Source organism: Camelus bactrianus, chromosome 18, assembly GCF_048773025.1.
Source record: "Camelus bactrianus isolate YW-2024 breed Bactrian camel chromosome 18, ASM4877302v1, whole genome shotgun sequence".
Classification (NCBI taxonomy): Eukaryota; Metazoa; Chordata; class Mammalia; order Artiodactyla; family Camelidae; genus Camelus; species Camelus bactrianus.
This window is the reverse complement of record NC_133556.1, coordinates 41,026,782-41,039,842: the sequence shown is the minus strand read 5'-3', so window position 1 is coordinate 41,039,842 and position 13,061 is coordinate 41,026,782. Positions and strand designations below refer to the sequence as shown.

Sequence of the window (13,061 nt, the reverse complement as noted above, 5' to 3'; positions counted from 1 at the left end):
ACAGGGATCAGAAAGACCCGTGTTCCAGTCCAAAGTCTGAACATCATTCGCTTTGACAGTTTCCTTATTAATACAGGTGATAAAATCTAATTATGATTGTTGGGAAAACTAAATGAAATAACGTATGCCACTAGCATAGGTGTAAAATCCTCAATGAGTGTTCCAGAAATGGACGTGACCATGGTTAGATACTGTCTGCCAAGTCTTGGGTGCTAAGTTCACATCAGCCAGCCAGAGATGTGCCAGAGAATGCCTCAACAGCCAGCAGCCTTCTCCAACTTGGAAACTCACAGTGTTCGAAGAACAGGCAGCGGTGGATGCTTTGGGACACTCTGGAGGTAGCACTCCAGTGATGACTTTAAAAAGCTGGGGAGAATTTAGGGGACCATACAGTTCAAATACAGAAAACTCATTCCATGTCTACAAATATTCATCTCGAGCCATGATGATTCAGATAGGAAATACATATTCAAACGTACATCATTTTCCCACATAAGTGCATCAAAACAATTTGGAAAGAATGTAACTTTCTTCTCTAGATCACACAGTGGGTATTACAAGGTTTGTACTGAAAGCCCTACATGTAAATCATCTGCAAACGTAACTGGGTCCATTATCAGTCATCATCATTCTAAGGGAAGGATGGAAAAGAACAAAGCCAAGCTAATATGCTCTGGTATTTTGTTGGGTTACGATGTCACAGAGTAGACGGACAGGTCATCAAGGAACAACCCTGCCGTGATCACGGAGCCGGGGAGCGGGATGGGCGGCAAGATGTATGGCGCAGCCATAGCTGTGCCCGCGCTTCTAGGCAGGTACCCAGTCACTTTGACAAGGTGTCAAAAGTGTATGCCCACGTCCTCATCACCTGTCATGCACTAAAGAGAAATGGAAACGTATAAACGGCCAATAACCTCGGTGGGTACACCGTCCAAAGAGCAAAGTCACAGTTTGACAACTGGCCATCCCGGTTCCCTGGGATTCATTCTTGGAGAACCTTAAAAACCACTCCTCTGTCCTCAAGAAGAGCTGGTACTTGTCCAATCTTTGGCTCAGGGATACAGCACGTTCACGTGGACTTTAATGTCTGCACAGATTTGACTGTCTTTCTCCAGGTTCACTTGTCCATTCTGAAGAGCCCTGAGTTAAGTCCAAATTCCATAAGATCAATTCCCTCCAGAGACAACTCAACGATTCTGCAATTACAAACCAACTGAACAGGACTGTCCTCAGCTAAAAATGTCACCCACCCTTCACTGTTTTCTTAATCTCCTCTCCTGGCTATTTGCAACAGACTAACACCACCCTCCACCAAGTTCCCCAACTATGTCAAATAGAAAGTAAGGTCCATAAAAGAGGAGACAACTCCATAGTCACCTCTGAATTCCTAGCATATATTAATGTCAATAAATAGAACTATGATTATGGCTTCTTTCCTTTAAAACTTTTCTGGTTATTTAAATGAGACCATGGAAGGGAGGTGTTTGGGTCCAGTATCTTGATCCAGAAGACTCTGGAGACATTTTTCGGAATGGCTGCCCACTGATTCATTCAAAACACAACTTCTCTTTCCGGGAGGAGCTGTGATTTTCTGCCAGGAGTTTGTTGTCACTCTCATGCCAGAACAGATTTAAACTAAATGCTTACATTAGATATGTTATTTTTCCCCGCTTCCAAAAACATTGACTTTCCTTACTTCCTTGCCTTGAGGAATGCTTTTTTACTTTTCTTTCTAATTCACCCTTTTATAAAGCAGGATTCAGGATGTGCTTGGCCTTACATAAGAACAGCCATCCAACTCCCAGTATGAGAGGCCTGGGGCTCACCTCCTACCCTCCTGTCAAGGCAACTGAACCTCAGCTCAGGGGCCAACTGGCCCCCAGGGCTTCTAAGGCTCACGTATCTCCCAGAATCCTTGCTTTCTGGTTTGACTTGGCTTCTGAGGATTTTCCCTCACTTTCTTGACAATTAGCTGTGCAGCTTGAAAGATGAGGAAGGAAGGTCTTATTTCTTAATCAGCATTTTAAGGAACTTATGTAATGAAGGTTTTCAAGAGTTTCTAGAACCCTCCATTGCCGAGACAGAAAACACACTAGATAATTTCTAAATCTAGCTATCATGTGCATTTTTTCTTTGCTTTGGTTTTCTTAACTGCTAACAGACATTTTTAATTAAAAAATTAAATAAGGCCCCAAATAGGATAGAACATTGAAGAGGAAACAAAATTAAAGGGCAAAGACAGAAAAATGATAAGTACTCTACAATGTTAATAGAAAACATACACTATGGATCAGATCAGCAATTCTCAGTAACAGCTAACTGAAACCTGACCATGAGGTAAAATGTCTCTCCTGTCAGGAGACGGCCAACAGAAAACAGAATTAAATCAACAAACTAAAATTCTAAGTCTGGAGAGGTAGAGAAGTCTACCAGCTTAATGTGTTTTCTTCTGGAAAAGAGGGAGAAACACAAGACCTTTTCTGTGGAGACTGAGCCCAGGTGAAGACAGTGAAGTGAGCTCTGTAAGTACCCAATTAGCAAAGTGAGTGATGAATAAAGAGACGTGAGCTTTGATGACAGAGATGATACTACTATTCACTTGTCCTGTATGTCTTCATGTTCAATGATCAATACCTCGGCGTCCTCAGGGATTGAGATTATAGGAAAATGCACAGCCCGGGCCTAGACCTCCTCTATGATTGTGGCACTGCACTTAGATGTTTCAAGGGCACCTCCAACTCCACCTGCAAATAGCCGATTTCATGGTGCTCCTCCCATAGCCGTCTTGCCCAGGGCCCCTGGTCGGGGGGCAAGGTCTCTCTGCATCTCCCAGCTCAGTCCCATCACTCAGATGTGACTGGACCCCTCCTTCAGGGCCCAATTTCCTCAGTCAATGAATCCCACCACCCACACCTCACCTACCAGATTCTCACTGGCACTCCCTCAGCACTGACTCAGCTGGGGACCACGCTGCACATTGTGCACACGTTATCTCACTGGATCTCCACAGAAGTCCTGGGAAGTTGGTATATCACTGTTTCAATTAATAAGATAAATTGTTTCACTTCCTTGAGTGTGCCATCCAAAGTGACACGGCTACTGAGCCACAAACCAGGGACTGAAAATCACTTGAAAATTGAACACTGCTACACCTCACAGCCACCCTACTCTGACTTATCACATCACCTCCTGCAGAAGCCTTCTAAATGTTTCTAAGCATTCTACGATACAAAAGTGATCTACGAGAGCACCCCTCTCCCCTACTTAAAATCTGACAATGACGTTCCACTTCCCTTAGGAGAAAGCCCCACCGGGCCTGAGCACAGCCCAATGGCCCGGCATCCGCGTTCCCTGCGCGACCGCGCCGCCTCACCCACCACGCAGCGCTACATGTGCAGTGTCCAGGACAGGGATGCTGATTCCGTACAACCCGTGGCTTGTCTCACTCAAACAATGATCACCCTCTTCAGTGCTGACTCTCAGAAAATTGTTTTCTCAGGATGAATCAATATCTTTTTCCTTACAACTTCCCATCATTGATAATGAGCTCCCCCCAAAAGAGAGAAGACCTAATCCTCAGACTCCTTATCTGTAAAGTGTGAATAACAAGGAAATATGAGAGGTTTTAAGCGAAATAATATTCATGTGAAGCTAAAGGACAATTCCCAACATACAGTAAGCGCTCAATATGTGCTTACTTAATATTAATAAGAATATAAAACATTCCAGCAACCTTAAATCAATGCTTTATGGCTTTGTCCAAAAGACTACCGACAAACTATTGGACGAACCCCTTTGAGCAGATCCTCCCAAGCGTACTGGGATAGGTAAGCCTTGACTCCAGTTACAGCTGCAGCCAACCAGCACTACGGGGCAGGGGCAGTTTGCTCAAACTCGTACATGTTGTTTGAGCATTTAGTTGTAGTTATTGAATAAAGACAGGTATTATATAGTCAAAGCTCCTGAAACACAAATCTTCAAAGATTGATGCAAATTAGTTTCAAGTAGAACACTCTCACTAGAAATTATTTGAAAATTATAGTCTTAGCTCCTCCACACATCGAAAGGGCATTTTCTTAATGTATCTGACTATATACACTGAGAGGATTGTTTAAAAGAAATTAAGATGAAGCCATCCTGAATAAGCTCTCAGTATCATCTGCACAAAGCCCCACCCAAGGGTCTCACTTCTCACTTACACATAGGTGTTCAGGTAGCTTAACCTGGGTCTTGGTTTCTTATGACACGGGGTGGGAAGAATTGTGGATAGATTTATGTAGCAAATATAAATCTAGGGTATTTGCTGTGTAGGAATCCTAGAAATAAATAAATTGATATATAGTCCCACCCTTAGGAAGCTCAGCCTTTCCAATTACAACAGCATTAATAATAAAATGAGAGATATATTTAACAAAATTTTACAAGATTTGCACATTGAAAATTTTGAAGTATCACCAAAAAAAAATTAAAAGATCTACATATATGGAAGGCATCCCATGTTCATGGAATGGTAGACAATATTGTTAAAAATGTTAAGACTCCCCAAAGTGATCTACAAATTTAATGGAATCCCTATCAAAATTCCAGCTGACTTCTTTGCAAAAATTGAAAAACTGATGCCAAAATTCATATGGAAGTGCAAGGGACCCAGGTCAGCCAAAACAATCTTGAAAAAGAGCAAAGTTGGAGGACTCACTCAAAGGTTACTACAAATCTATAGTACTCAAGTCATTATGGTACTGGCATACGTTTGGATGCATAAATCTATGAGACCCAATAAAAAATCCAGGGGGGAAAGTTACATTTACAGTCATTTTTCCAGAAATGTGCCAACAACACTCCATTGAAAGAATAGTCTATTCAACAAATGGTGCAGAGACACCTGGGTATCTGAAGGCAAAAGAATGAATCTGGAATCTGGACCCCCGTATTTTATTTAACAAATAAAATATTAATTCAAAATGGATCACAGACGGAAATGTAAAAACTAAATGTATAAACTTTCTAAAAGAAGACATAGTTTAAATCTTTGTGGTCCTAGGATAGGCTATGGCTTCCTAGATACAATACCAAGAGCACAAGTGAAAAAAAGAAAGATAAAATGGACTTCATCAAAATTAAAACCATTTGTTACAAAGGACATCATCAAGAAAGTGAAATGAAAGGGGAAGGGCGTAGCTCAAGTGATAGAGTGCGTCCTTAGCAAGAAAAATAAAATGAATAAATCTAATTACCTCCCCTAGAAAGAAATTGTTTTAATGTTTAAAAAATGTAAAGTGAAACGACAATCTGCAGAATAGGAGAAAAATTTTGCAAAGCATATATCTAATAAGAGACTTGTATCCAGGATATAAAACAAATGCTTACAACTGACCAATACAAAGAAAATCGACCCAATTTTTAAATATGCCAAGTATTTAAATAGATAAACAATTGGCCAATAAGCATATGAAAAGATGCTCAGCATCACTAGCCAAATCAACATCAAAATGAGATCTGATTTTACACCCACTAGGATGGTTATAATCAAAACATGGAAAATAACAAGTGTCAGTCAGGAGGCAGAGAAATGGGAACCCTCAATACGCAGCCGTTGGAAAGGGGCAATGGTACAGCTTCTTTGGAAAAGCCTGGTGTTTCCTCAAAAGGTTAGAATTATATGGCACAGCAATTCCACTCCTACATATAGAGTCATCCCTCAGTATCCTTGGGATTTCGTTTCAGGAAACCCTCACCCTGGATACCATAATCCAAGGATGTTCGAGTCCTTTTACAATCAGCCATCTGGATCCATGAAGTGGAAACTACAGATATGGCGGGCCATCTGTACAGACAACAGAATGAAAATATATACTCACAAAACTTGCACATCAATATTCATGGCAGTATCATTCAGAGTAGCCAAAGGTTACAAACAATATCCATCCATCAATGAACGGATAAACAAAATTACTAAGAATAGTCCCACAAACTTTTGGTCATTGAATCTTTGACAAAGGAGGTGAGAACATACAATGGAGTATAGACAGCCTCTTCAGAAAATGGTGTAGGGAAAAGTGGACAGCTGCATGTAAATCAATGAAGTTAGGCTACTCCCTCACAGCATACACAAAAATAAATTAAAAATGGATTAAAGACTTAAACATGTAGACAAGACACTATAAACCTCTTAGAAGAAAACATAGGCAAAACATCTGACATACATCTCAACAATGTTTTCCTAGAGCAGTCTACTCAAGAAATAGAAATACAAGCAAAGTAATACAAGTGGGATATAATTAAACTTACAAGCTTTTGCACAGAAAAGGAAACAAAAAGCAAAACAAAATTACAATGTATGGAATGGGAGAAAACAGTTGCAATAAATGAAACTGACAAGGGCTTAATTCCCAGAATATGTAAATAGCTTTTACACTTAATAAGAAAGAAAAACAAACAATTCAATTCAAAAATGGGCAGAAGTCCTAAAGAAACATTTCTCCAATGAAGACATACAAATGGCCAATAGGCACATGAAAAAAATGCTCAATATAATTTTCAGAGAAATGCAAATCAAAACTGCAATCAAGTCTCACCTCTCACCAGTCCGAATAGCCATCATTCAGAAGTTCACAGATAAATGCTGGAGAGGCTGCGGAGAATTGGGAACCCTCCTACACTGTGGTGGGAATGCAGTTTGGTGGAGCCATTGTGGAAAACTGTACAGAGGTTCCTCAAAAGACAAAAAATTGACCTCCCATATGACCCAGCAATCCCACTCCTGGACATATATCCAGAAGGAACCCTAACTCAAAAAGACACTTTCACCCCAATGTTCACAGCAGCACTATTTACAATAGCAAGACATGGAAACAACCTAAATGTCCACTGAAAGATGACTGGATAAAGAGACTGTAGTATATTTCTCCAATAGACTACTATTCAGCCATAAAATAATAACAAAATAATGCCATTTGCAGCAACATGAATGGACCTGGAGAATGTCATTCTAAGAAAAGTAAGCCAGAAAGAGAAAGAAAAATACCATATGAGATCGCTCACATGTGGAATCTTAAAAAAAAAAAAAAATCAAAAAACAAAGACACAAAAAGATAAACTTATCTACAGAACAGAAACAGACACAGACATAGAAACCAAACTATGGTTCAGAGGGGAGAGGGTGTGGGAAGGAATATATTGGGAGTTCAAGATTTGCAGATACTGAGTATGTATAGAATAAACCGCAAGTTTATACTGTATAGCACAGGAGAATATATTTAATATCTTATAGTAACTTATGTTTAAAAAGAATATGAAAATGAATACAGGTATGTTCCTATTTAACTGAATTGTTGTGCTGTACACAAGAAACTGACACAACATTTTAAACTGACTAGACTTCAATGAAAATATTTTTAAATAGACCAAAAACGAAAAAAAAGAAAAAGGATATTATGAAACCAAAAGAATAAAGTACTGACTCAGGCTACAATATGGATGAACCTTGAAACTTTATGCTAAAATAAGCCAGACACAAAAGGACAAATAGTGCCCTTTAAGGTGAACTGTATCTAAGCGTTTACTGTACTACTTCTGTAAATTTCCCGGAGGTTTGAAGTCTATCAATATCAAAATAAAATGTATTATTCATTAAAATCATAAAACGCTTCCTCACAGGAGGGCTTTAATTATTAAATGCAGAAATGCACGTAAAGCTCCTGGAAAAACACTTTGCACGTCCACACACAGACACTGCTGTCACTGCCGCTCAGAGGGTGGTGCCAGCGCTGATGAGGGCTGCCTCCACTCGCTGCCCTGCAGACAGCAGTGAGGGCCTGGGCTCTGACACGCAGGGTGAGCGTGACCCTGGGTCAGACACAGCCATGCCCCAGACTCTGCGTTACCCAACTTTCTTATACAAACTGCAACATGTAATGTAAACACGCTACAGGGATGTATCTTACAACACAGGGAATACAGCCCATGTTTACAGTAACTATAAATGGATCATCTATTGTAAACCTGAAACATATCATTTTAAATCAGCTATATCTTTGTAAAAAATTAAAAAATAATTTAAAAATGTTATCACTTTAATATTCAATTCGGTTTTTAAGTAACTACTAAACAGCTTAGAATGAATAAAAGCATTTAAATGTGCTGTTTGTTTACATATTTATTTACTTTCAGCCTCCTGCTAAAAGAGAAATTAAACAATGTTTTTAAACACACCTTAACAACCATAACAACAAAAAGGCAAAACTGAGAGTGAAGAGAAATTTGAGATTCACTACTTAAATGAAACCAGGGGGAGGTAAAGTCATAAAAATGGATTCCCTGGAGTCAGGGCAAGTGTGAAAGGCCGACTAGAAATTCAGCTGTAAGATTCTTGGCAGCTAAAGCAAAAAGAAAAAATCATGGGGGGTGTGGTAGAGCGTGTGCTTAGCATGCACGGGGTCCCGGGTTCAAGCCCCAGGGCCTCCACTAACAGATAAATACACCTAATTACCTACCCCCCCAAAAGAGTCCCAAAGAAAAGAAAAAGAGAAATTTGTTAAAAAAAAAAAAACCTGATATTAAATTTGAATTAAATACTTAAAAAAAAAAAAAGAAATATAGAAAAGATGAGTGACACTGTGAAGGAAAAGCCCAGCTGGGCTAACGAGCTAAGTCACAAATCTAAGTGTGATAAGTGTCGGTTTACTGATCTAAGTATTGCTGGGCTAACTCGTAAATCTGAAGTTTAGTGTCAGTTTACTGGGCTAATAAGCTAACTCGTAAATCCAATGTCAACAATTGTCAGTAATGTGATCTGTTCCAAATTCATAAGCTTCAGTGTACTGATTCCTTGCTTTTTGTTGTTTGAGCCTTATTGGCTAATAGACCCTTACTTGTAATTAACCCTATAGAACCTCATGTGCAGGTCTTGGAGGTGCTCAGAGCTTCGGAACAGGAGCCCCTCTGAGCCCGCCAGCGTAATAAATCTCAGTGTTTGTTTCTTGGCTGGGCTGTTCTTTCAGTAACAACACACGCGATAATGCCCTTGAGATTAATCTGTGATGGCTGCTGGCAGGTCCCCATGTCTCACGTGGCAAAATCTGAAACATCCTTCTCACCACTCAGAGTCATCATAAGCCCACTCCACACTTCCCGCTGTTAAATGCAGGAGCACAGGCAGGGCCCGGCCTTTGCTCTCTCTGTGTCATCACAGTGAGACAGGATGGAAGGGGCAGAGCACAGCCATTCAAGGAAGGCCACAGCAATTAACATCAAAATGGTGAAGGATTCAACCCCCAGTAGGCCTTGAGGCTCAGGATGAAGAGATTTAACTTCTAGCAGAGCTTGAGCTTCATTATACACCCATTGTAATAGTAACATGGTGAATAACATGCCCCAAGGTACCATGGCAGTCCCAAGGCTAGCCACAAAAGGTCAAAGGGTGGGAAATGGCCAACTCCCTGGGAATCCCAGCCCCTTGCCCTTAGGCTGGTCCTTCTACATATTAGCAAATGAAACCACCAAGCCCAAGAAAACGAGCAACACAGCGCCACCTCGCGGTCACCCCTCTCTCTCCCTCTTCGGAGAAAGCCCACACTCTGTGGAGTGTGTACCTACTTTTAATCTGAGCACCCAAACCCCACACCTCGTGGCCTTTCTCTTGCCTTTCAATGTGTCTCTGTGAATAAATCTACCTTTTCTCAACACTGGCTTGCTCTTGAATACTTTACTGCACAAGCCAAGGAACAAAATCTGGTGGGACACATCCCAGGGGCTCAAACAAATCCTGGGACACAGCCCTTCTCATGCCTCACTTTTTTCCCTTGTATCAACAGGACTGGGTTGTGAAGGGAGCTCTGAGGCCCCAGCTAAGGGACAGAAGCTGCCCCCAGGGCTCGAATTGGCGGGCAACCTCTTCCCCAGCAGGGGTCTTGGGGTCTGCCCGGTTCTCTGTGTTTCTCTGTTGTGCTGACTCCCCAGCCACAGAGCGTTCTCCCTAGGCCTGTCCCCACAAAACCCTTCTCTCCAAAATACAAGCACATCATGTCACAATCCTCTTGTTCAACCAGGAAATGCTTAACCCACTTTTTCCCTCCACAATAAAGTACCTAACTGTCCTCCCTCCCACCCCAACACTTCTTTCTTTGTGAGAACTACGCACTCCCCACACACCATCCTGAACGCAGGTGCCTTGCTGGCTGGGACCGAGATGTTTCAGTCTCACACAGCCTGCATTCTTTCACTTTCCCCTTGTTACCATAAAAAAGCCTCTCCTGAGTCACCCACAAATCTGTTTCTGAACTTCATAAAGTGCTGAGGTTGCTGTCACTGTGTGCATACCTCCCAGGTTTTGACTAAGTTTCCTTCACGAGATCATCATTAAGGAGCTGCATCAAGAATTTGAAAGAGGATATTCTTACATCTGAGTGGAGGAGCCTGCAAGAAATTTAAATGGCTTTCAAGAGAGAGTTAACCAGGGACAGAGAGGTCGCAGGTCCTAGTCAAGAGTGTCATGAGGCAAAATGTTCTTCAAAGACTCAGAGTGGCTTCTGAACGTGGAGTCGGCAGGGAGGAGGTGACACGCTGTGAGTGGGTGAGTGACACAGGGTACGCTTCCCCAGCTGGGGAAGAATTGGATTTTGTTCTACTTTTCCAAACAATTTCTTAATACCTTTTTCTCCTATTGTCACATACCATTTCCTATGAATTAAGAATATCAATGTCAGTCATTTGGGCCGATTGGGAGAGGCAACATGATGCCATTCACAGGGCTGGGACATGACAGCCACACCAGTCTATGTTGAAAGACCAGTGGGGGTATTTCCATGGTGATCACGGGCATGCAGCAAACTCCCCAGCTTCAATGACCTCATCTCAAAGGTGGGGCAATAAAACTACCAAGAAAAGTGCGTGATGATTATGGAAGCCATCTATTTACTAGGTAAGTGCCCGTAACAGCTGCAGCTTAATGGGGAATGAGTATGATTAACAATGCACTGTCTACCTGGCCACACGCTCCCTGCCTTCCTGCCTTGGTGCAGCAGCAGAGTTTGCTTAGCTGAGATGAATGCCCCCAGAGCAGCCCCGACGGGAAAGCTCGCAGCTCTGCATTGTGAGGCGTGTTCCTTTCCTTCTCAGTGCTGATCACAGTTTGCTGTCATCTGTTTTGATGTTTATCCCTTTTGTAACTTCCTCTCCTCCGGAGTTTTGCTCAAGCAGCGCAGGGCCAGGTGTGTCTTGCGGCCTGCCCGATATTCTGGGCTGGGAAACAGCCGACCACACATCTGGCTCTGGTGCTGAACGGAGAGGGCAGAAAGCCCTGGGGCCCATGCTGAACAGAGGCCCATGCACCCAAAATAATGGTCTGACTTTGGGCAAATTACAGTCTTCTTTACCCTGAGATTCCTCATCTGTCCATGAAAATAACTGCCCATGGCACACAGAGTTACCAAGATTAAAGGAAATCACCAAATTCACAACATATTCAAGGGGATACCAGTGCATCCTCAAGAGACAAATGCTGCCTTTACGGCTCTGACACACGCCAAGCGGGGCGGCCACACACAGTGAACACTGCTAAGTGCTTCATGTGTGCTACAATACTCTTTTGAACTTACAACAATCCCAGGAAGAAACGAACACTATCATGCCCATTTCACAGATTCACCAACAGGTTAATAGAGGTTACATTCTAGTCCAAGGCCGTATGGTGAGGAAATGGCGATTTAAACCGGAATCTGGCTTAGGCTCCATCTCTCTCCCATCCACCTGACCACTTGCCTATGAATTCCACCTGTCCAATACACAAGTTTGCAGCCGGCCAGCTCTTAAATGCAATGTGTGCCACCATTTGTCAATGTTGGTTAATTACCATAAACTGTTCTCAGAAACCACTACAGAAAAGAAAGGTGGACTTAAGGAATTTTGCATTGCGTTCTCCTGTAATGTGCAGAAACCCTTCACTACACCACCAAATCCAAATGTATGCTTCCTCCATGTTTATGTTTGCACACGGCTTATTAAAGTAGAAGGTACCTGCAGTAATTCCATCTCGGTTGCTTTCCAAGGTTGCAGATTCTCCATAATCAGTCCGTGAATGAAAATACTACAATGTGAATGAAAATACTGCAACCATGTCAGTAAACAAAGAATGCTGAATCCAAGTCATCAGCGGCTGTTGCCACCCCCCAGCGAGTACATGCCTGCAGCCCAGCCTCTCAGCCACTCACAGTGGTGCCCTCTGAGCGGACTCAGAGTAAGAAAGGACAGGATACTGGCCCTAGATACCTAGGTACCTGCCAAAGGGATGAATTCAATGACACAAATGTTTGCTTCCTCCCATACATAGAAAAGCACTAAATACTTGATCTTGAGATATCTGGTTTTCTTTAGATAACAAGCAATATTTTATTGTTCCAACTACCTGGTCTTTCTTGTAAAACTTCTATATATCCTAGCTCCTCCCCTACCTCTTGGGAGCAGTCCCTCAGAGTGATCTGAGTGGTTGCCATTCCGGCTCGAGTCCTCCAGACAAATAAAACATAACTCTTAACATTTAGGCTGAACGTTTATTTCAATGAAGTCCCAGAATAGACAGAACTCATCAATTCTCTAATGGAACACACTGGATCAGGAAACAAAAGCGTGTTTTAGTCTGGAAAAACTACGGTTTCCTCTTTCTTCCTGTCATTATACAATCCCACCAGAACTCATTAATTTGCTGTCTGCTCATCTGGCAACCAAACTCAGAGAAGAGTCAACTCAGCAGGGTGCTCTACTCGGGAGAACAACCCGCAGCAGCACTGCAGGCTACCTGTCCTCCCGCACGCTCTGCTGACCCTTGGTGTCCTCCGTGACGACCAGGACAACAGAGCTGTTCCCAACAGCTGCGAAGTCCCACACGTTAAATAAATCATTTTATTTTATACGATATTTTACGTATATACCCATCTCTGAAAACAGCTTTGCTAGAAGCCCAAATATTCAGCATCAATCTGCAAAGGCAAATCCGGTCCACCAGGGAAAACAAGACTTAAGATTAAGCTAAGGCGTCCAAAGTACTCTCCACAATCTAAGATCTCCAA

General features: G+C 42.1%; 1 protein-coding gene across 9 annotated transcripts in view; it reads right to left on the bottom strand.

Annotated features, from left to right (window-relative positions):
- LOC141573949 (trafficking protein particle complex subunit 9-like) overlaps positions 1–13,061 on the bottom strand; it is a 126,643-nt gene that overhangs the window by 11,582 nt on the left and 102,000 nt on the right. The window lies entirely within an intron of this gene.